At 42.0% G+C, this 24969-nt stretch overlaps 1 protein-coding gene across 2 annotated transcripts in view; it reads right to left on the reverse strand.

Annotated features, from left to right (window-relative positions):
- USP47 (ubiquitin specific peptidase 47) overlaps positions 1 to 24969 on the reverse strand; it is a 410657-nt gene that overhangs the window by 168435 nt on the left and 217253 nt on the right. The gene's annotated exons all lie outside the window — the stretch shown is intronic.

Below are 24969 nucleotides of genomic sequence, written 5' to 3' on the forward strand. Positions count from 1 at the left end.
AAGCTTTCCCAAAGCATGTGACATTATCCCCATGGAAATGAGCAAACAAAACAAAATTTATGCTTACCAGATAAATTCCTTTCCTTCCTGGCAGGGAGTCCACAACTTCATTCCTTACTGTTGGGAAATATAACACCTGGCCACCAGGAGGAGGCAAAAACACCCCAGTCAAAGGCTTAAATATCCCTCCCACTTCCCCTATCCCCCAGTCATTTTGCTGAAGGAACAAGGAAAGGTAGGAGAAACATCAGAATCTAAAAGGTGCCTGAAAAAAAAATATAAAAAAGGGAGCCGCCCACCAAAAAAAAAAAAAAAAATTTACAGGCAGGCGGGGTCATGGACTCTCCCTGCCAGGAAGGAAAATAATGTATCTGGTAAACAAATTATGTTTTCCTTCCATAAGGCAAGGAGAGTCCACGACTTCATTCCTTACTGTACCCAAGCTCCAGAAGACACTGAATGAATAACGGGAGGGAACAGAAGAAAAAAAAAAAAAAAAAAAAAAAGAGGCAGACCCTATTCTGAGGACACCACAGCCTGCAAAACTTTTCTCCCGAAAGCTGCTTCAGCCTAAGCAAACACATCAAACTTGTAAAATTTAGAAAAAAAGTGTGTAAGGAGGACCAGGTAGCCGCCTTACAAATCTGATCCATTGAGGCTTCGTTCTTTAAAGCCCAAGAGGAAGCCACTGCTCTAGTGGAATGAACAGTTATCCTCTCAGGAGGCTGTCACGCTGTCTCATAAGCTAAGCGGATGACACTCCTCATAGTTAGAGAAGTCATAGTAGCCTTCTGCCCCTTACGCTTCCCCGTATAGATGACAAACAAAGAGGAAGATTGTCTGAATTCCTTAGTAGCCTGAAGATAAAACTTCAAGGCACGAACCACATCTAGATTGTGAAGCAAACGTTCCTTCGCTGAAGAAATGTTAGAATACAAGGAAAGAGCAACAATTTCTTGATTAATATTACAATTCGACACCACCTTAGGGAGGAACCCTAGTTTAGTGCGTAAAAGCGCCTTATCGAGGCAATAGTCAACAAAAAAAAGAACCTTCCAAGATAACAATTTAATGTCAACAGTATGCATAGGCTCAAACAGGGCCTGCTGCAAAACACTAAGAACAACATTGAGGCTCCAAGGCGGAGCCCCAGATCTAAACATGGGTCTGATCCTAACCAGAGCCTTAAAGGACTGCACATCCGGAAGCTCAGCCAATCTTTTGTGCAGTAACACCGACAGGGCCGATATCTGTCCCTTCAGGGAACTAGCAGATAGGCCCTTCTCCAGTCCATCCTGGAGAAAAAGCTAAAATTCTTGCAACCTTAACCTTATGCCAGGAAAAGCCATGCTCTTCACACCAGTACAAGTAAGTCCTCCACACCTTATGGTAGATACGACGAGTAACTGGCTTACGAGCTTGAACCAGAGTGTCGATAACACTCTTTTGGCTAAGACTAAGCGTTCAATCTCCACGCAGTCAGCCTCAGAGAATCTAGATTTTGATGATCGAAGGGACCCTGTATCAGCAGATCTCTGCGACAAGGTAACCTCCACTGCGGAGATGAGGACATCCCCACAAGATCCGCAAACCACGTCTTTCGCAGCAACGACAGAGCAATCAGAATCACAGATGCTCGCTCCTGCTTGATGCGAGCCACCACACAAGGGAGAAGCGGTAATAGAGGAAAAATATATGAGACTAAACCTCCATGGTACTGATAGAGCATCTATCAATGCTGCCTGAGAATCCCTCAACCTCTTCCTGGGAAGCTTGGTATTGAGGCAGGATGCCATGAGATCTATCTCCAGCATCCCCCACTCGCTGCATATCTCTGCAAACACATTGGGGTGAAGAGACCATTTCCCTGGCAGGAATGCCTGCTGAGGAAGTCCGCTTCCCAGTTGTCGTCACCTGGATTGTGGATCATTGACAGCGTACATTTGTGAGTCTCCGCCCACTCTAGTATCTGAGATACTTCTTTCATCGCCAAGGAACTTCACGTTCCGCCTTGATGGTTGATATAGGCAACTGAGGTTATATTTTCTGATTGGAATCTGATAAACTAGGACGAACCCAGAAGGGGCCAAAGCATTGAAGATTGCCAGGAGTTCCAAAATACTGATCGGAAGGGAGGTCTCCTCCTGAGTCCACAGACCTTGCTCATTCTTGGCACCCCAAACTAAAAAGTTTGCGTCCGTAATCTCCCAGGAAAGTCTCAAAAAGCACGTGTCTAGGGACAAATGATCTAGACAGAGCCACCAGGAGAGCGAGTCTCTTGACAGGCTATCCAGCACAATCTGTTGAGACAGATTTGAATGATCGCCGTTCCATTGTCTCAGCATGCATAGTTGTAAGGGTATGAGATGGAACCTGGCAAAAGGAATGATGTCCATGCAGGACACCGATTACCTCCATACACTGAGCCACTGAGGGTCTCGAGGAGGCCTGGAGGGCAAGACATGCAGAAGTTAGCTTGCAACGTCTCTGATCTGTGAGGAATATTCTCATGGATATGGAGTCTATTATAGCTCCCAGGAAATTCCCCCTTGTAATTGCAGTAAGAGAACTCTTTTCTAAGTTTATCTTCCATCCATGTGATCGAAGAAGAATGAGAAGGGACTCGATGTTCTTCCACTAGACGAAAAGATGGTGCCTGTACCAAGATATCGTCCAGGTAAGGCGCTATTGCAATACCACATGTTCTGGCAATGGCTAGAAGAGCCCCCAGAACCTTTGTAAATATCCTTAGAGCAGTAGCTAGGCCAAATGGAAGCGCTATGAACTGGAAGTGCTGATCCAGAAAAGCAAACCTCAGGAACTGAAAATGTTCCCTGTAAATGGGGATGTGAAATTATGCATCCTTCAGGTCTATTGTGGTCATAAACTGTCCTTAATGAACCAGAGGTAGTATTGACTGTATTGTTTCCATCTTGAAAGAGGGAACACTCAAACTTGTTTAAGCACTTTAGATCCAGAATTAGACGGAAAATTTCCTCCTTCTATGGAACCATGAAAAAATTTCAATAAAACCCCAAACCTCTTTCTGCTTTAGGTAGCGGGACAATAACTCTTTTCTGGTCTTGTCGAAAGACTGATGAGTAGGAATCTGCACCTGGGCAGATGAGACTTGAATCCTATCCTGTATTCTTGAGATACAACCTCCAGAACCCAAGGATCCTGTACATCCTTGAACCAAGCGTTTGAAAAAAAGAGACAGTGTGCTCCCTACTCGATCTGATCCCGGATCGGGGGCCGCCCCTTCAAGCTGATTTGTTCTCGGCGGGCTTCTTAGTCTGTTAGAACTTATTCCAGGAGTGTAACACACACTAACTTTAAGTTAGATTTTGTAGAACAAATATATGCAAAACAGTTATTATAGCAGACCATATAAATAAAGGTTGTGTCTCACATAATCTATAGTGGGTATTTTATCTGGAAATACACACATATAAACTGAGTGAGTGGAGTTTAATATGAGAGTTAAAACTGTTGTGGCCAATAAGTGAGTTAGATTGTGGTTCTCACTAAAAAGTTGTAACTGAATGAAATAACAGTTTTAACTCTGAAGGTTTAGGACTGCATAGCAAAAATATGATAAAAGGAAAAATATGGGTTTGTAGCAAACAATAATTATGAGGCAAAAATTACAAAAGAGATAATGTCCAGAAAACAAAAGAAAAAGTAACGTTTTTGTGAAAAAATGTAAAAGTGACAAAATGGTTTTATGACAAAAATATATAAGATGATATGTCCAGCAATGACTCACCTCCGGAGGGAGAAAAAGTAGCAATGGTGGTTCAGTGATTGTTTTTAAGGCAAACCGCTGAAGTAGTTTGAGGGGAGAGCAGCTTACAGAGCTGCAGCGTCCTGTTCTGTGTAAACCGGAAGTGAAGGTCCGTGAAACCGGAAGTGGATAGATGACACGCAAACAGCGTGTGTTCAGTAGCACAGAGGGAAGTCAGAGTCCTCAGTGAGAGCGGCTGTGCAGGGAAGCATGCAACTTCAATACCAAGCAAGGTATTGAATGTTGCAGGCTCCTTTATAGCCAGGACTCAGTTAGGGATATATTTTTTAAAGAGACAGGCATTTGGTATTATGACAGGGTACCCCCTTTAAGGAACCACTCCGTGGTTCATGGTTTCGGTCTAGATGGATGTCGACGGTGAAACAGAGACACTAGTCTTGGGGCTGAGAGATTAACTGAGGGCTCCCAGGAATCCTCCTCATGGGGATAGCCCTTCCAGTGGATCAGATACTGGAGTCTACCGGATACTTTACGAGAGTCCAGGATGTTTTCAACCTCATACTCCACTTCAGGAGCTAGAGGGGGTTCATCCACAGAAGATGGTGAATGATTTCTGAGTGCCTGATATGGCTTGAGAAGCGAAACATGAAAGGTTGGGTGGATACGATAATGTGAAGGCAGAAACAAGGTCACAGCGTTGTCATTGATAACCTTGGTTACAGGGAAAGGTCCAATAAATAGTTTGTTGAACTTGCGGCTAGGCACAGTGAGACGAAGGTTTCTCGTGGATAGCCATACCAAGTCACCAGGTTTATAGATAGGGGACGCTCTATGTCGGAGGTCATAATAATGTTTATGATGTGCTTGAGCCTTTTTTATGTTTCTGAAAGTAATGTAAAGGATTCTGAGATGGAGTTAGTGAAATCATTTATTATAGGACAATCACTTTCCCTTTCGAGGGGTAAGCAGAATGACGGATGAAATCCGTAATTGGCATGGAAAGGAGTGTCTTTGATTGAAGTGTGATATGTGTTGTTATGTGCAAATTCAGCGATAGGGAGCAACTCATTCCAGTTATCCTGTTGTTGTGTGGAGAAACAACGGATATATTCCTCCAACCACTGGTTGGTACGCTCCGTCTGCCCGTTGGTCTGGGGGTGAAAAGCAGATGATAACCTTTGATCAATCTCAAGGGTTTTACATAGCTGTTTCCAAAGGCGCGAGGTGAATTGTGTCCCTCTGTCTGTTGTGATAGAAGAGGGTACTCCATGTAATTTGATTACATTTTTTAGCAACAACGTCACTGTTTCTCCAACATAGGTGTGTCCGGTCCACGGCGTCATCCTTACTTGTGGGATATTCTCTTCCCCAACAGGAAATGGCAAAGAGCCCAGCAAAGCTGGTCACATGATCCCTCCTAGGCTCCGCCTTCCTCAGTCATTCTCTTTGCCGTTGCACAGGCAACATCTCCACGGAGATGGCTCAGAGTTTTTTGGTGTTTAAATGTAGTTTTTATTCTTCAATCAAGAGTTTGTTATTTTAAAATAGTGCTGGTATGTACTATTTACTCTGAAACAGAAAAGAGATGAAGATTTCTGTTTGTAAGAGGAAAATGATTTTAGCAACCGTTACTAAAATCGATGGCTGTTTCCACACAGGACTGTTGAGAGGAATTAACTTCAGTTGGGGGAAACAGTGAGCAGACTTTGGCTGCTTGAGGTATGACACATTTCTAACAAGACTTGGTAATGCTGGAAGCTGTCATTTTCCCTATGGGATCCGGTAAGCCATTTTCGTAATTTTCAATATAAGAATAAAAGGGCTTCACAAGGGCTTTAAAGACTGGTAGACATTTTTCTGGGCCAAAACGATTACTATATAAGCATTTTTAATGGTTTATAACTTTGGAGAGTTATTTTAATCTTGGCAATTTTGTTAAAAAAACGGACAGGCACTGTATTGGACACCTTTTTCACTGGGGGCCTTTTCTAGTCATAGGCAGAGCCTCATTTTCGCGCCACTAATGCGCAGTTGTTTTTGAGAAGCAAGGCATGCAGATGCATGTGTGAGGAGCTCAGATCCACTGAATAAGCTTATTGAAGGCGTCATTTGGTATCGTATTCCCCTCTGGGCTTGGTTGGGTCTCAGCAAAGCAGATACCAGGGACTGTATAGGGGTTAAATGTAAAAACGGCTCCGGTTCCGTTATTTTAAGAGTTAAAGCTTTCAAATTTGGTGTGCAATACTTTTAAGGCTTTATGACACTGTGGTGAAATTTTGGTGAATTTTGAACATTTCCTTCATACTTTTGCGTATATTCAGTAAAAAAGTGTGTTCAGTTTAAAATTTAAAAAGAGACAGTAACGGTTTTATTTTAAAACGTTTTTTGTGCTTTGTTATCAAGTTTATGCCTATTAACATGTCTGAACTATCAGATAGACGATGTTCTGTATGTTCGAAAGCCAAGGTTCCTATCCATTTAAATATATGTGATGAATGTGACAAACAAAGTAGGGACAATGATGCCACTGATAATAATGTTGCCCAAAATGATTCCTTAAGTGAGGGGAGTAAGCATGGTACTGCATCATCCCCTTCTATGTCTACACCAGTCTTGCCCACTCAGGAGGCCCCTAGTGCATCTAGTGCGCCAATCCTCCTTACTATGCAACAATTAACGGCTGTAATGGATAATTCTATTAAAAACATTTTAGCCAAAATGCCCACTTATCAGCGAAAGCGCGACTGCTCTGTTTTAGATACTGAAGAGCATGAGGACGCTGATGATAATGGTTCTGACATGCCCTTACACCAGTCTGAAGGGGCTAGGGAGGTTTTGTCTGAAGGGGCTAGGGAGGTTTTGTCTGAGGGAGAAATTTCAGATTCAGGAAAAATTTCTCAACAAGCTGAACCTGACGTTATTACATTTAAATTTAAATTGGAACATCTCCGCGCTCTGCTTAAGGAGGTGTTATCTACTCTGGATGATTGTGACAATTTGGTCATTCCAGAGAAATTATGTAAGATGGACAGGTTCCTAGAGGTCCCGGTGCCCCCCGAAGCTTTTCCTATACCCAAGCGGGTGGCGGACATTGTAAATAAAGAATGGGAACGGCCCGGCATACCTTTTGTCCCTCCCCCTATATTTAAGAAATTATTTCCTATGGTCGACCCCAGGAAGGACTTATGGCAGACAGTCCCCAAGGTCGAGGGGGCGGTTTCTACTCTAAACAAACGCACCACTATCCCTATAGAAGATAGTTGTGCTTTTAAAGATCCTATGGATAAAAAAATAGAGGGTTTGCTTAAAAAGATGTTTGTTCAGCAAGGTTACCTTCTACAACCAATTTCATGCATTGTTCCTGTCACTACAGCAGCGTGTTTCTGGTTCGAGGAACTAGAAAAGTCGCTCAATCAAGCATCCTCTTATGAGGAGGTTATGGACAGAGTTCAAGCACTTAAGTTGGCTAACTCTTTTACCTTAGACGCCACTTTGCAATTAGCTAGATTAGCGGCGAAAAATTCAGGTTTTGCTATTGTGGCGCGCAGAGCGCTTTGGCTGAAGTCTTGGTCAGCGGATGTGTCCTCCAAGAACAGATTGCTTAACATCCCTTTCAAGGGGAAAACGCTGTTTGGCCCTGACTTGAAAGAGATTATTTCAGACATCACTGGGGGAAAGGGCCACGCCCTTCCTTAGGATAGGTCTTTTAAGGCTAAAAATAAAACAAATTTTCGTCCCTTTCGCAGAAACGGACCAGCCTCAAATTCTACATCCTCTAAGCAAGAGGGTAATTCTTCTCAAACCAAGCCAGCCTGGAGACCGATGCAAGGCTGGAACAAAGGTAAGCAGGCCAAGAAGCCCGCTACCGCTACCAAGACAGCATGAGATGCTGGCCCCCGATCCGGGACCGGATCTGGTGGGGGGCAGACTCTCTCTCTTCGCTCAGGCTTGGGCAAGAGATGTTCAGGATCCTTGGGTGCTAGAAATAGTTTCTCAAGGTTATCTCCTGGAATTCAAGGAACTACCCCCAAGGGGAAGGTTCCACAGGTCTCAATTGTCTTCAGACCAAATAAAAAGACAGGCATTCTTACATTGTGTAGAAGACCTGTTAAAGATGGGAGTGATTCATCCTGTTCCATTAGGAGAACAAGGGATGGGGTTTTACTCCAATCTGTTCATAGTTCCCAAAAAAGAGGGAACATTCAGGCCAATTTTGGATCTCAAGATCCTAAACAAATTTCTCAAGGTCCCATCGTTCACGATGGAAACCATTCGGACAATTCTTCCTACCATCCAGGAAGGTCAATTCATGACCACGGTGGATTTAAAGGATGCATATCTACATATTCCTATCCACAAGGAACATCATCGGTTCCTAAGATTCGCCTTTCTGGACAAGCATTACCAGTTTGTGGCACTTCCATTCGGACTAGCCACTGCTCCAAGAATTTTCACAAAGGTACTAGGGTCCCTTCTAGCGGTGCTAAGGCCAAGGGGCATTGCAGTAGTACCCTACTTGGACGACATACTGATTCAAGCGTCGTCTCTACCTCAAGCAAAGGCTCATACGGACATTGTCCTAGCCTTTCTCAGATCTCACGGGTGGAAAGTGAACGTAGAAAAAAGTTCTCTATTCCCGTCAACAAGAGTTCCCTTCTTGGGAACAATAATAGACTCCTTGGAAATGAAGATTTTTCTGACAGAGGCCAGAAAATCAAAACTTCTAAGCTCTTGTCAAGTACTTCATTCTGTTCTTCTTCCTTCCATAGCGCAGTGCATGGAAGTAATAGGTTTGATGGTTGCGGCAATGGACATAGTTCCTTTTGCGCGAATTCATCTAAGACCATTACAACTGTGCATGCTCAGACAGTGGAATGGGGATTATACAGATTTGTCCCCGACGATCCAAGTAGATCAGAGGACCAGAGATTCACTCCGTTGGTGGCTGACCCTGGACAACCTGTCCCAAGGGATGAGCTTCAGAAGACCAGAGTGGGTCATTGTAACGACCGACGCCAGCCTGGTGGGCTGGGGCGCGGTCTGGAAACACCTGAAAGCTCAGGGTCTATGGTCTCGGGAAGAATCTCTTCTCCCGATAAACATTCTGGAACTGAGAGCGATATTCAATGCTCTCAAGGCATGGCCTCAACTAGCAAAGGCCAAATTCATAAGGTTTCAATCAGACAACATGACGACTGTTGCATATATCAACCATCAGGGGGGAACAAGGAGTTCCCTGGCGATGGAAGAAGTTACCAAAGTAATTCAATGGGCGGAGCTTCACTCCTGCCACTTGTCTGCAATCCACATCCCAGGAGTGGAAAATTGGGAAGCGGATTTTCTGAGTCGTCAGACATTTCATCCGGGGGAGTGGGAACTCCATCCGGAAATCTTTGCCCAAATAACTCAATTATGGGGCTTTCCAGACATGGATCTGATGGCGTCTCGTCAGAACTTCAAGGTTCCTTGCTACGGGTCCAGATCCAGGGATCCCAAGGCGACTCTAGTAGATGCACTAGTAGCGCCCTGGACCTTCAACCTAGCTTATGTGTTCCCACCGTTTCCTCTCATTCCCAGGCTGGTAGCCAGGATCAATCAGGAGAGGGCTTCGGTGATCTTGATAGCTCCTGCGTGGCCACGCAGAACTTGGTATGCAGACCTGGTGAATATGTCATCGGCTCCACCATGGAAGCTACCTTTGAGACGGGACCTTCTTGTTCAAGGTCCGTTCGAACATCCGAATCTGGCATCACTCCAACTGACTGCTTGGAGATTGAACGCTTGATTTTATCAAAGCGTGGGTTCTCAGATTCTGTCATTGATACTCTTATTCAGGCTAGAAAGCCTGTGACTAGAAAAATTTACCATAAAATATGGAAAAAATATATCTGTTGGTGCGAATCAAAAGGATTCCCATGGAACAGGGTAAAAATTCCTAAGATTCTATCCTTTCTACAAGAGGGTTTGGAGAAAGGATTATCTGCAAGTTCTTTGAAGGGACAGATTTCTGCTTTATCTGTTTTACTTCACAAGAAGCTGGCGGCTGTGCCAGATGTTCAGGCTTTTGTTCAGGCTCTGGTTAGAATCAAGCCTGTCTACAAACCTTTGACTCCTCCTTGGAGTCTCAATTTAGTTCTTTCAGTTCTTCAAGGGGTTCCGTTTGAACCCTTACATTCCGTAGATATCAAGTTATTATCTTGGAAAGTTTTGTTTTTGGTTGCAATTTCTTCTGCTAGAAGAGTTTCAGAGTTATCTGCTCTGCAGTGTTCTCCTCCTTATCTGGTGTTCCATGCAGATAAGGTGGTTTTGCGTACCAAACCTGGTTTTCTTCCGAAAGTTGTTTCTAACAAAAATATTAACCAGGAGATAGTTGTGCCTTCTTTGTGTCCGAATCCAGTTTCAAAGAAGGAACGTTTGTTGCACAATTTGGATGTAGTTCGTGCTCTAAAGTTCTATTTAGAGGCTACAAAGGATTTCAGACAAACATCTTCCTTGTTTGTTGTTTATTCTGGTAAAAGGAGAGGTCAAAAAGCAACTTCTACCTCTCTCTCTTTTTGGCTGAAAAGCATCATCAGATTGGCTTATGAGACTGCCGGACGGCAGCCTCCTGAAAGAATCACAGCTCATTCCATTAGGGCTGTGGCTTCCACATGGGCCTTCAAGAACGAGGCTTCTGTTGATCAGATATGTAAGGCAGCGACTTGGTCTTCACTGCACACTTTTACCAAATTTTACAAATTTTATACTTTTGCTTCTTCTGAGGCTATTTTTGGGAGAAAGGTTTTGCAAGCCGTGGTGCCTTCCATCTAGGTGACCTGATTTGCTCCCTCCCATCATCCGTGTCCTAAAGCTTTGGTATTGGTTCCCACAAGTAAGGATGACGCCGTGGACCGGACACACCTATGTTGGAGAAAACAGAATTTATGTTTACCTGATAAATTACTTTGTCCAACGGTGTGTCCGGTCCACGGCCCGCCCTGGTTTTTTAATCAGGTCTGATGATTTATTTTCTCTAACTACAGTCACCACGGTATCATATGATTTCTCCTATGCAAATATTCCTCCTTTACGTCGGTCGAATGACTGGGGAAGGCGGAGCCTAGGAGGGATCATGTGACCAGCTTTGCTGGGCTCTTTGCCATTTCCTGTTGGGGAAGAGAATATCCCACAAGTAAGGATGACGCCGTGGACCGGACACACCGTTGGAGAAAGTAATTTATCAGGTAAACATAAATTCTGTTTTCCATACTGGTGGGCAGTTTATGGAAAGGGACAAAATGAGACATTTTTGTCAATAGATCAACCACTACCATAATTGTTTTGTTACCACCGGATTTGGGAAGTTCAACTATAAAATCTATGGCTATCTCACTCCATGGTCTTTTGGGTATAGGAAGAGAAAGGAGATAACCTGGGGGGTGTCTTCTATCCTTTTTACATGTGGTACATGTCTTACAGGTAGAGATGTGTTTTTGTACATCACAAATCATTCTGGGCCACCAGTACAATCGCTTTAGCAATCTGTGAGTCTTGTTAACTCCTGGGTGTCCAGAGAATTTGGAATCATGTACCTGTTCAAGTATAAATGATCTCATGTTTGGAGGGATATATGTTTTACCTTGATAACAAAGTAACCCATCAGATTTAGGAGTTAGATTATATGTATCCTTTGTTGTATCGATGTCTTGTTCACTTTTTAATTTAACTGTGAAATCTATGATACCACCTAAAATAAAGTTAGGGGGAATAATAGTACCTGTGTGAGGAACCTGATGGGGTTTTGGAGGCAGCCTGGATAGGATGTCTGCTTTTGTGTTCAGGGAAGCCGTCCTATAGGTGATAATGTAGTTGAACCTTGAAAAGAATAAACTCCATCTGACCTGTCTAGATGTGAGTGTTCGATTGGTTTTGAGAAACTGTAGGTTTCTATGATCGGTATAGATAATAATAGGTTCAGCGGTTCCCTCTAATAAATGTCTCCAATTAACTAGGGCACTTTTCATGGCGAGAAGTTCTTTTTCCCCTACATGATAGTTTAGTTCAGAAGATGTGAGGACACGGGAGTAATATGCTATTGGATGTAATTTATTGGTGGTTTTGGATTTTTGGGAAAGTACAGCCCCAATAGCATGTTCAGATGCATCTACTTAAAGTGTATACTGAGAGAGTGGGTCAGGATAAGCAAGAATAGGAGCTGTAGTAAACGCATGTTTTAAATAATTAAAGGCATCATTAGCTGAGGGGGACCACACAAAAGGTATATGATCTTTAGTAAGATTAGTGAGGGGTTTAGCAATGTGAGAGAACCCTTTAATAAACTTTCGATAGAAATTCGAAAACCCTAGAAATTTCTGGACATTCTTTTTATTACGTGGTATGGGCCAATCAATTATTGCTTGAACCTTTGAATTTTCCATCTGAATCCCTTTTGATGAGATATGGTACCCCAGAAATGTGATATCATTACTATGAAATATACATTTCTCAGCTTTCACGTAAAGTTTATGTGCTTGTAAACGTGCCAAGACTGTTCTTACGTGTTTTATGTGTTCTGTCAGATTGTTAGAAAAGATTAATATATCATCAAGATATATTACCAGGAAGGTGTCCAATATATCTCTGAATATGTCATTAATATAACGTTGAAACGTTGCAGGGGCATTACATAGCCCAAATGGCATTACCGTGTACTCAAAGAGTCCGTACCTCGTACGGAACGCCGTCAGCCACTCATCACCTGAACGCATACGAATGAGGTTGTAAGCACCTCTGAGGTCGAGTTTAGTGAAAATGGATGACCCATTTAATCTTTCTATAAGTTCAGGGATGAGCGGCAGAGGATAACGGTCTTTCACAGTACGTTTATTGAGCTCACGGTAATCCACAATGGGCCTGATGGTTTTGTCTTTGTTAGTCACAAAGAAAATGCCCGCACCTGCAGGAGAGGTGGAAGGTCTTATGAATCCTTTTCTAAGGTTTTCATTTATGTATTCTTTGAGTCTTACTAATTCAGTTTGGGATAGAGGGAAGATGTGCCCATATGGGATGTCAGACCCTGGTATAAGTTCTATGGGGCAATCATACTCTCTATGGGGTGGTAGAGATTCTGCTTCTACTTTATCAAATACTAATGAGAAGTCATGATACTGATGTGGTATTAACCCTTCATCTTGGTTTAGGTGGAGTATAGAGTGAGAAAGTAGACAAGTATTTTTGCAATAGGATGAGTTAAATTCTATTGTATTTTGTTTCCAATGAATCATTGGTTGGTGTTGTCTTAACCAGTGCAGCCCGAGTATGACCGGGAACATTGGAGAGGTGATGATATCAAAAGAGATGTACTCTTGGTGGTTATTGTGAATGTTGACAAGTATGGGAATCGTTTGGTGTGTGATGGGACCTGTGGATAAACAATTACCATCAATCAAACATACTGCAACTGGATTTTCTTTCACAACAAACGGTATATTTTTATTTTTTACTATAGAGGAATCAATGTAATTGGCATAAGCGCCAGAGTCCACAACGGCTTCAAGGTTTAGTCGCTGTCTTTCCCACTGTAACGAGATGGGAACTAATAAGTAAGTTGGTTTATGAGTAGAAAGTGTAAAATTGTGAAGAGCACAAACTGACTCACCAGATTTCTGTCTTTTCAGAGATGGGCAGTCTGTGACTGAATGGTCCTTGGAGGCACAATACATGCAGAGAGCATGTTCCTTGCGATGAGACTTTTCCTCTGGGGTTAGCAGTCCTTTAATGAACCCAATATCCATGGCCTCTGCATTACCCCTTGGGCTATATGTCACAGGACGGGAAGGATGATATCTAGTTACAGTGTCATGTGTTTGTTTTTCTAATCTCCTCTCTCTGAATCTCCTATCAATCTTAATAGTAAGGGCCATTAATGCCTCTAAAGAATCTGGAAGATCAATTCTAACTAATTCATCTTTTATGGGGTCTGATAGACCTAATCTAAATTGATTAATTAATGAGATTTGATTCCATTGCGTGTCTCTTTGCCAGATCTTGAACTCAGATATGTAGTCTTCCACATATCTTTTATTCTGCTTTAGACTACGTAATGTATTTTCTGCTGTCAGTTGTTTATGAGGGTCTTCATACAGATCAGACATTGCTCTAAAAAATTCATCAACTGATTCAAGTATGGGGTCATTAGATTCATACAGGGAGTCTGCCCAAGCACAGGGTTCTCCTTTTAAATAGGATATTATTGTCAGAATTTTAATTCTTTCAGTAGGGAATGTTTTTGGTTTTAATGTAATAAACATTCTACAGGCATTGTAGAACTGTCTAAAAGTTTTTCTATCGCCTGAGAAATGTTCTGGGGGGCTGATAGGCGGTTCAGGAGGAACAGGAGGAGAGTTAAACCCTTCTTTTATAATCCCTTTTAGGGTTAAATTCTCTGAGTGTAATTCTCTAAGACCCTGTGTCAACTGATCTACTTTATGGGAGAGTTCCATGACATGAGCCTGTAGGTCAGCAGGGTTCAGCATTCTGTTTTTAAGGCTTGGTATTCTGTAACACACACTAACTTTAAGTTAGATTTTGTAGAACAAATATATGCAAAACAGTTATTATAGCAGACCATATAAATAAAGGTTGTGTCTCACATAAACTATAGTGGGTATTTTATCTGGAAATACACACATATAAACTGAGTGAGTGGAGTTTAATATGAGAGTTAAAACTGTTGTGGCCAATAAGTGAGTTAGATTGTGGTTCTCACTAAAAAGTAGTAACTGAATGAAATAACAGTTTTAACTCTGAAGGTTTAGGACTGCATAGCAAAAATATGATAAAAGGAAAAATATGGGTTTGTAGCAAACAATAATTATGAGGCAAAAAATTACAAAAGAGATAATGTCCAGAAAACAAAAGAAAAAGTAACGTTTTTGTGAAAAAATGTAAAAGTGACAAAATGGTTTTATGACAAAAATATATAAGATGATATGTCCAGCAATGACTCACCTCCGGAGGGAGAAAAAGTAGCAATGGTGGTTCAGTGATTGTTTTTAAGGCAAACCGCTGAAGTAGTTTGAGGGGAGAGCAGCTTACAGAGCTGCAGCGTCCTGTTCTGTGTAAACCGGAAGTGAAGGTCCGTGAAACCGGAAGTGGATAGATGACACGCAAACAGCGTGTGTTCAGTAGCACAGAGGGAAGTCAGAGTCCTCAGTGAGAGCGGCTGTGCAGGGAAGCATGCAACTTCAATACCAAGCAAGGTATTGAATGTTGCAGGCTCCTTTATAGCCAGGACTCAGTTAGGGATATATTTTTTAAAGAGACAGGCATTTGGTATTATGACAAGGAGTGAGCAGGCTTCCAAGAACTCTTGGGCTGCTCGGACTTGGAAGAGGACTGCTGTCGTTGCGACTTGTCAGCACAAAAGGAACGAAAATTAGACAGTTGCCGTCCCTTAGACTCATTCTTCTTATCCTGCAGTAGGAAGGCACTTTTCCCTCCGGTAATCGTAGAGATAATGGAGTCCAGCCCTGGACCAAATAAAATCTTCCCCTTGAAGGGAAGAGAAAGGAGTCTGGATTTAGAAGTCATATCCGCAGACTAAGACTTCCACCAGAGAGCCCGGCGGGCTAGAACTGCAAAACTAGCAGCCTTTGCATTTATGCGAATAATCTGCATATTCACGTCACAGATGAAGGAGTTAGCAATTCTCATTGCCTTAATTCTCTCCTGAATATCCTCGAGGGGAGTCTCCACCTTATTGAGTTCTGAGAGAGAGTGTCGCAGCAGTAGGTAGCTGTTCCAGCAACCGCGGCTACAGCTGCCACCGGTTGAAATAAAAACCCCTTATGTTGAAACATCTTCCTCAGAAAAGTTTCCATTTTTTTTTATCCATAGGCTCTCTAAAAGAAGAACCTTTGGGATGGAGCCCCACAAATCTAATTGAGAGTCAGGGACTGGGAATCATTTTTTAAAAGTAGACGAGGGGAAAAAAAAGTTTGCCATCTTAACTGGTACAGGAAAAGTCAGAGGGACCTTCCTATCTTCGTAAACCCTGTCTAATTTAGGGATCTTAGGCTCCTCAGGGAGTGTAGCCTCTGGAACCTTTAGAGTAGACAGAACCTCCTTTAATAAAAAACGCAGACTCAATTTTAAATCTAAAGAAGGGTTCCTCCGCTGAAGGAGGTTTAGTAGTTGAAATCTCCGACTCAGAAAGTTCACCCTCTAAAGCTACAGAGGTTAACTCATCCTCGGATAGCTGGTATATAGTAGCTAAATCCGATAAATATTTAGATGACTTTAGGTCAGGAGAACTATGTTTAACCTTTCTCTTGCCTTTGTTAGAGCGAGGTAAGGCACTCAGGGCCGAAGACACCGCCGATTGTAACTGCGCGGTAAAGTCAGCTGGAAAAAAGCCCCCTCCAGATGGAGGATTAGTTGAGCCGCGGGAACTGCATGTGGAGCAGGTAATGTAGAAAGGGAAGTAATTTCTCTGGACCCAGACTCCTGAGAAGTAGACAGCTCAGAAGGGCTAATAGCGCTATGAGTATTAGCAGGCTTGTCTTCCTTCTTAGACTTTAGAACAGTGTTTAGGCAAATGGAACAAAATTGAGCAGGCGGACAAACCACAGCCTCCTCACATTATAAACAGGAATTATTAATCAGTACAGAAGGAGTGGAACCTTCTAATGTAGTATCAGAGTCCTCCATAGCTTTGTATATACCCACAGGACGACAATCAGAAAGAAACACTTTAATTTAAAAAACGGCACCTTAATACTCTCAATGGCTTGGGCACTCACCACCTTCTAGACCCAGACAGCTAACAGTGAAAACGCTCTCCTCAGGAGTGATGTCTGTCAGGATCTTAGGAAATAAAAGAGACCGCACCCGGTCCCGTGGTACGTAAGACAGGACTTGCCCTGCTATGAAAAAAGGATGTCAAGCTATTATGAGCTGCGCAACGCTTCAAAAACAAAAGTGAAACCTGTTTGTTCTAAGCCAAAAAAAAACAAAAAAAAAAAAACACCACCACACAGTCTATGAGCCTAAAAAAACTCACATTAAGCAGATATAAATCAAAATACTGTTCAAATAATCTCCCTGAATGAGATATTAACCCTTGAACCTATCGAGGTATAAAGGAGCCACACTGTGACCGTGTATTGCGTTTTTAATTGTATATATAAATAACGGTCTTACCCTCCAGGATCCATGCGGTTGAACAGACACAGCCTCTCAAGTGTGACAGTCTTGCAGCAGCGCTTCTGACATGGACTTGAGTGAGTAGCAGCAAACAGTGAAACTCGCCAACACTGATTGCTCAGGAGCTGTCTGGATGGGTTCACAGAAAAACTGTCCCTGCATCTTCAGACTAACTTTCATCAATACTCTCACTGAGAGGCTGACATGATTACTTAAAACTCCAGTTCTTTCTCAAAGGGAACATACCCATAACAGGACTATCCAATCTTCTGACACTTCTCTGCCACCTCCTATAGTGACAAAAGGCAAAGAATGACTGGGGGATAGGGGAAGTGGGAGGGATATTTAAGCCTTCGGCTGGGGTGTTTTTGCCGCCTCCTGGTGGCCAGGTGTTGTATTTCCCAACAGTAAGGAATAAAGTTGTGGACTCTCCCTGCCTTATGTAAGGAAACAATAGTAGTACCTGCTGCCCCCCCCCCCCTGCTTGCATAAGTAGTTATCCTCACATGCACACTTTGTTATATGATATCACAAGATTTGGAGTAGCACACTGATGAGGGGGGTGGAGCAGGCTACACTTGGCAACACTAACGTTTAAGTACTTTTGCAAATTTTTGGAAATTTTATTAAAATACTTATAAGCTTATTTTTCACACATGCTGTTTTACCTCAGTTGACCCTTTTATAATATGCACATACGCTGTCTCTTCCTGGATCTTTTTTTAACACTGCTTTAAAACTTATTCTATGGTATGTCTCCCATGTAAACCTCCTATGCCTGTATCTGATCATATCCTGTCCCCAGCATTTGCATTTCCTAATTTTTTAAATTACCTTAATTAACTAATCCCCACCCAATTTTGTTTTATTTGCATATATCCCTTTAATCTAGTTCTAAACTTTCTCACCTGTGTGTCACTCATCTCCCTGTCTCCACTCAGTTAATTGATTTTACTCAGCTGTCTGCAGAAGCCCTATAAATTTAAGCTTTAGGGAAAGCATTTGCTGGGTTTAGCATTTGCAGAGAACACCATCTCTCTAAGTGACATTTTTAATTGGCAGCACTAAGAATTATACAAGAATTGAAGAAGATTTGAGGCAAGCTAAATATTTTCTTTTCGAAACCAATATTTTGTACTTAATATTCTGCTATGTTTTCAGGACTGCTTTTCCTTTTTAACAGTCTCATGCCTATTCCACCGGCATGCTCACATGTTCATACCTTACCCTTCTCCACATGCAGTTTATATAGGCCCCTCCCTCCTTTCCTCTCCTTACCTTAGCTCTCATGAACTACTTTCTATTTTAAAATCCGTCACTAAACTGCACCACTTCACAGAAATTTCCGCACTGCTATAAATCTCATTCTCACCTACTCTTACTTTCCATCTTGCTGCTATTAACATCAGGCGACATCTCTCCAAATCCTGGGTCCACCCTCATTCCCACCATTACCCAATCACGCACTCCTTCTAAAAACTTTAATAAAAGCAACACACATAACCTCATTTCCATCCAATGCATCCCATACACATACACTCCTTTCACTTGCGCACTATAGAACACTCGCTCTGTCTGCAACAAACTTACAACTATTCATGACCTGTTTATTTCAAATGCTTTCACCCTTTTAGCAATTGCCGAAACCAAGCTATTTTCTTCCGACACCGTTTCCACTGCTGCTCTCACACATTGTGGTCTTCACTTTAGCCATACCCCTAGGTCATGTGAGAAATGTGTCGGCGGTGTTGGGATCCTGCTCTCCCCCTCCTGCACTTATCAGTACCTCCCCTCTCTCCTTTGAAGTCCACTGTATTCGCCTGTTCTCCCCCCTCTCCCTCAAAGTGGCAGTCATCTATCGCCCTCCTGGACATACCTCTCAATTCCTTGACAACTTTGCCGCCTGGCTTCCTCACTTTCTCTCTACAAACATACCAACCCTAATTCTTGGGGACTTCAACATTTCCATTAACAACCCGTCTGCCCCTGCTGCCTCTAAACTTCTTTCACTCACATCCTCCTTTGGTCTCTCACAATCCACCCTATTCCCTACTCACTGTGGACACTCCATTGACCTGGTATTTTCCTACCTCTCCTCTATATCTGATTTCACCTGTCGCCCTTTTCCCATTTCAGACCATCACCTGGTCACCTATAATATTAATGCAACAGCTAAACCCACTTCTCTATCCTGCTCCCGCATCTGTAGAAATCTACATGCTGTGGATCAGCTCCAATTTTCAAAAATCATTCAAGATCTCCTCCCTCACACTTACACTATAACCTGCCCTGATCTCGCAACAGCCCATTATAACAAAACGCTCTCCTCTAGACACACTTGCCCCTCCCCAACTGCGCAGTTACAGCACTGGCACTCTCAGCAAACACGCTATTTGCAAAAATGCTAACGTACTGCTGAGCATGTCTGGAGAAAAACTCACTCTGAACCAGATTTCATACACTATAAGTTTATTCTTCGTTCATACACTTCTGCCCTTCACTTAGCCAAGCAAACCTACTTCTCTTATATCATATCTACTCTTTACTCAAGCCCTAAATGACTCTTCTCCACCCACCTGCTCCACCCCCCCACCCCCGTCTTTAGTGCTCAAGACCTGGCAGACAATTTTTTAAACAAAACACGTACTATCTGAAGCAACATCCCAACAACAACATGCAATATTCCATCAACAGGCCCAGTTACTTCCTCTGCCGCCCTCTGCATCTTCCATCCAGCCACTGAGAATGAAGTTTCTTCCTTACTATCTTTCTCACGCCTCACTACCTGCCCACTCGACCCTATCCCGTCCCATCTTATACCCTACCTATCTTCCATCCTCACTCCTGCTCTTACCCACATCTTCAACCTCTCTCTCTACCGGCTCATTCTCATCTTTTGTAAAGCACGCAAAAGTCACTCCCATACTCAAAAAACCCTCCCTCGACCCTAATTCTCCTGAAAGCTACCTCCCCATATCACTGCTTCCACCAACATCAAAACTCCTTGAAAAACTAATTTACAATCAACTAACCCACTTCCTGTCCGCCAACTCCTTGCTTGACCCCCTGCAATTCTGGATTTGGCCCCAAACATTCAACTGAGACTGCCCTTACCAAGGTTACTATCTTCTCTCTGCTAAAAATATTGGCCACTACTCTATACTCATCTTACTTGACCTCTCAGCTGTCTTCGACACAGTTGACCACCCCCTCCTCCTACAGACCCTTAGCTCTTTTGGCCTCTGTGACACTGCTCTTTCCTGGATTCACTCCTATCTTTCTGACAGGTCTTTTTCTGTGTCATTTGCCAGCGGCGACTCCTCTCCAATGCCTCTGTCTGTTGGAGTACCTCAAGGATCTGTTCTGGGTCCTCTACTCTTCTCCATTTATACTTCTTCACTGGGTAAACTTATCAATAGTTATGGCTTCAAATATCACCTCTATGCTGATGACACCCAGGTCTACCTCTCCCCCCTGCTCCCTCTCCCTCTCCCCTTTCTCATGTCAGCGACTGCTTATCTGGTATTTCTTCCTGGATGGCATCTCACCACCTTAAGATTAACATGTCCAAGACTAAGCTCCTTCTTATCCCCCCCTCAAGCTCTACGCCGACTTGTGACTTCTATATCCCTGTTGACGGCATCACCATTTCCCCATCGCCCCAAGTCCGCTTCCTCGGAGTTGCACTTGACTCAAAAATATCCTTCGTCCCCCATATCCAATCGCTTTCTACATCCTGCCGCAACCATCTACGCATTATTTCCAAGATTCTACCTTTTTTGTGCACTAACACCACAAAGCAAATAATCCACTCCCTTATTTCCCGACTTGACTACTGCAATAACCTACTTACTGGCCTTCGTCTTTCTCGCCTCTCCCCCCTTCAATCCATCCTAAATGCCTCTGCCAGGCTGATCCACATTTCCCGTCGCTCTGTATCTGCTGCACCTCTCTGCAAGTCCCTTTATTGGCTCCCCATTTACAGCAGAATTAAATTCAAAATTCTCACCCTTGCATACAAAGCTCTCACCAATGCCCATCCCCAGCTCGCCCACTAAGATCCAACAATGACCTGCTCCATGCATCTGCGACTATCACCTCCTCTCATGCTAGACTGCAGGACTTCTGTCGTGCAGCACCTACCCTCTGGAACACTCTCGCTCATGCTGTCAGGCTTTGCCCTAATCTTTCTTCCTTTAAATGCTCTCTGAAGACTTTTCTGTTCAGAGAACCCTACTACCCAACTCAATAATAAATTAATTTCTCTTACCTAACATCTAACTCTGCATTTCTCAACCTCCTACCCCCTTCTAGATTGTAAGTTCCCACAGGAATAGGGCCCTCAATTCCTCCTGTATGTGTTTGTAAATGTTGTCCTGTCTCTTACAAGTTTTATATTATTGTTTTATTTAAATGAATTGTATTCATGGACAGCACTGCAGTATATGTTGGCGCTTCATAAATAAAGTATATTATTATTAATAAATAACTCAAAATGTTTTATGGCACTTCAAAGTGGTGATAAACAGTAAATACATGCTATATATGATAATGTATTCAAGCCAATCAGTGCTCACTCCCGTTAAGTTACTTAGGAGTCAGCACTGATTGGCTAAAATACAAATCTGTCAAAAGCTTGAAAACAAGGTAATTAATATAATGCAAAACTGGGGAATGGGTAATAAAGGGATATCTATCTTTTTTAAACATTAACAATTATAGAGTAGAAGACTGTTCCTTTAAGCATAATTTGAACCACTGGCTGTGGCTTATCTAAACATTTTAAGGTATATGTCATCTCCGAACTGAATCAAATAGCTCAGTCTGGTCAGGAAACAATGTTACCTATGATAAATATTTATCCATCAAGACACAGTACTTACCAGAGTTTGTTTCTTGTTAACTCTCAATTAAAACTAATAAGCTTACTGTATATGCCAAAAGGTTTTATCCTAATTATGGGATCTGTGAGTTACATGGCACCTATTAAATGCATTAATTCCATTTTTAAGATCACTCATTTATTAATACAGATATTGTATGCAACACCTATGAAACCTTATCCCGTTAGAAAAGTTAACAATCCACTATTTTATACAGTATATGATTTGGCGCTTTAGAGTAAGATAAAAAATCATAATTTATCCATATATTTGGATACTGCTCTTTCATATGTATGTATTGGGTACTTGTAAAGCGCGTCTAATCACCCGTAAGGGACTGAAGACACTGCTCATTTAATCGACCACGGAAGGATGAAAGGCTGAATGGACCTCGCCGGAAATCGAACATGCAACCGTCAGGTTGCTACAGAGCTCAGCCACAGTGCATTAGCATGCTGAGCTATCTGTCCGGCTTTAAGAAAATAAAAGTTTAAGCTAATACCAAGATACCATCCAAATAAGGAAGCACCACAATACCCTTCTGTCTGAAGACAGAAGAAGGGCACCAAGAACCTTTTGAAAAGATTCATAAAGCTGTCACTAAACCAAATGGAAAAGCGACAAATTGGTAAAGCTTAAAAAGAAAATTTCAGAATCCACAAGTGGTCTGAATGAAATAAAATATGAGGATAAACATCCTGAAAAATGGAGTGGACATGAAATGACCTTAACAAAAAAAGACAAAATAGTCCTTATAATCGTCAACTTAAGACTCTAACAAAACAATATAAAAAAGTCTTCAGATCCAAGAATGGACTGAAAAAAAACCTCTCTTCTTAGAGACAAAGAATAGAATTTAATAGAAACCCAAATCCTGTTCCTGCAAAAAGAACTGGTATAATCACTCCTGTACTAAGAAAGAAATATTCTTCCCATAGAAGGTCTCATTCTAAAAATCTATTCAAACCTTTAAGAATAATACAGAATTTAGACTGAGTTAATCCAAACACAATTTAATCTGCCCCCCACCAGAAGGTCTGGTTTGAGAACCGCACCTTTATACAGTCTAATAACTAGTAATTATATAGCGTTTTTCTCCCAGAAGGATACAAAAAAACGCTTCTACAGTGCTTACACTCGGAGTTAACCAAATTAACAGCTGATAAAAACAGTAGTTATTATTACCCAAATAAATGGTACACAATGAATTGACCTCAAAGGCCAAAGGGCTGTATAATCCCTGCCGTGAAATGAATCTATGACCCTTAGATCTAGAACAAGCATTTGTAGTCAGGACATTCACCAACTGATCTACATCAATGGATTAAAAGTAGGGCAGAAAAAACTCTAAACCTCCAGAAATAGTGGAGATAATAGAAAAACAAATTATTATCCTAACAAGATAGAGATAATAAAATATATTTGAAATCATAATAAATATAGTAAACATAATTAAATGAATACATCTAAATTAAATAAACAGAGTTATATACTTAAGAATCTGAAACTGCTTATGCTAACTGTTCAACAAAGGTTGAGAGAACAGTAATGTCAGTCACAGATAAAGCTGAGCTAAAAATATAAACAGTATGTGAATATGCTCTACTAAGGTTATATTTAAATTCTAAAGAATCCTGAACACCAGGAAATTACACAACTCGCGTAATAACAAACGCGATTTTGCGCCAAAACAACTAGCGTCAACAAAGATGCAGGAAATGACGAAATTTTGCGGCAAAAAATGTTGTGCCAAAAATTACGCAAATAAAAAAACAGCATTTTGCGCCCTCGCGAGCCTAGATTTTCCCGCGAAAAAATGAAAGTCAAACTGAAAAAGACTGATCCCCAAGTAAAAACAATATATGCTTACTTGATAAATTTCTTTCTTTTGCGATGTACCGAGTCCACGGATTCATCCTAACTTGTGGGATATTGTCCTTCCTGACAGGAAGTAGCAAAGAGAGCACCCCAGCACACCTGTCTATATAGCTCCCCCCTTAACTCCACCCCCCAGTCATTCGACCGAAGGACAAGGAAGAAAAGGAGAAACTATAAGGTGCAGAGGTGACTGAAGTTTACATAAAAAAATACTATCTGTCTTGAATAGACAGGGCGGGCCGTGGACTCGGTACATCGCAAAAGAAAGAAATTTATCAGGTAAGCATGAATTTTGTTTTCTTTTGCATGATATACCGAGTCCACAGATTCATCCTAACTTGTGGGATACCAATACCAAAGCTTTAGGACACCGATGAAAGGAGGGACAAGACAGGAACCTAAAAACGGAAGGCACCACTGCTTGCAAAACATTTCTCCCAAAAATAGCCTCCAAAGAATCAAAAGTATAAAATTTATAAAATTTTGAAAAGGTATGAAGGGACGACCAAGTCGCAGCCTTACAAATCTGTTCAACAGAAGCATCATTTTTAAAAGCCCATGTGGAAGCTACCGCTCTAGTAGAATGAGCTGTAATCCTTTCAGGAGGCTGCTGTCCAGCAGTCTCATAAGCCAAACGGATGATGCTTTTCAGCCAAAAGGAAAGAGAAGTCGCCGTAGCCTTTTGACCACTATGCTTTCCAGAATAGACAACAAACAAAGAAGATGTTTGACGAAAATCTTTGGTTGCCTGCAAATAAAATTTCAAAGCACGAACCACGTCCAAGTTGTGCAGCAGACGTTCCTTCTTACAAGAAGGATTAGGACACAGAGAAGGATCAACAATTTCTTGATTTACATTCCTGTTAGTAACAACCTTAGGTAGCAACCCAGGCTTGGTACGCAAAACCACCTTATCAGCATGGAACACAAGATAAGGAGAGTCACATTGTAATGCAGATAGTTCAGAAACTCTTCGAGCTGAAGAGATAGCAATTAGGAACAAAACTTTCCAAGATAAAAGCTTAATATCTAAGGAATGCATGGGTTCAAACGGAACCCCCTGAAGAACTCTAAGAACTAAATTTAGACTCCATGGCGGAGCAATAGGTTTAAACACAGGCTTAATTCTAACTAAAGCCTGACAAAAAGCCCGAACATCTGGAACATCTGCCAGACGCTTGTGCAACAAAATAGACAGAGCAGATATCTGTCCCTTTAGGGAACTAGCTGATAATCTTTCTCCAATCCCTCTTGGAGAAAAGACAAAATCCTAGG

Source organism: Bombina bombina, chromosome 7 (assembly GCF_027579735.1).
Source record: "Bombina bombina isolate aBomBom1 chromosome 7, aBomBom1.pri, whole genome shotgun sequence".
NCBI lineage: Eukaryota > Metazoa > Chordata > Amphibia > Anura > Bombinatoridae > Bombina > Bombina bombina.